Genomic DNA, 500 nt, shown 5'->3' on the forward strand with positions numbered 1-500 from the left:
ATGTCTTCTTTTGTGTAAGCTTGTCTTTCAACACGTCACACCGGTTATCAGTAGTTTTCATCCCGTATTTCATCATATAATATGGCAGCTGTTCAGCAAAAGTAAAGGAGATCGAATTGGAAGACGCCAGAGAGAAACCTGTTCTTTTGTGCCAGGATACATTTGGGCATGTACAGTGCAAGTAAACAAGAATCCCACTTACTGTATAACACTTGCATAAAGCAGCTCAATGCTCTGCGATCCCTAATTAACATCTTGATCTCGGCATCTCGCACAAACCGACTAAAATAGCACAGCGATGTTTTCCATGAGGCTTTCGACCCACGTGCTGAAAATCCAACAGCCTCCCCAGAAACTCAACCACGGCCCGGGTGCTAGGCAACCACAGCCGCCCAAGAGAAAGAAGACTAACAGCACTGGAAATATTACGTAAGATCTTTAAACGTCTGAGCTACAGGGCCGGTGCCGATACGGAACGCAAAAGAAAACAGGGACACGGA

This window comes from Barbatula barbatula, assembly GCF_947034865.1.
Source record: "Barbatula barbatula genome assembly, chromosome: 14".
Lineage (NCBI taxonomy): Eukaryota > Metazoa > Chordata > Actinopteri > Cypriniformes > Nemacheilidae > Barbatula > Barbatula barbatula.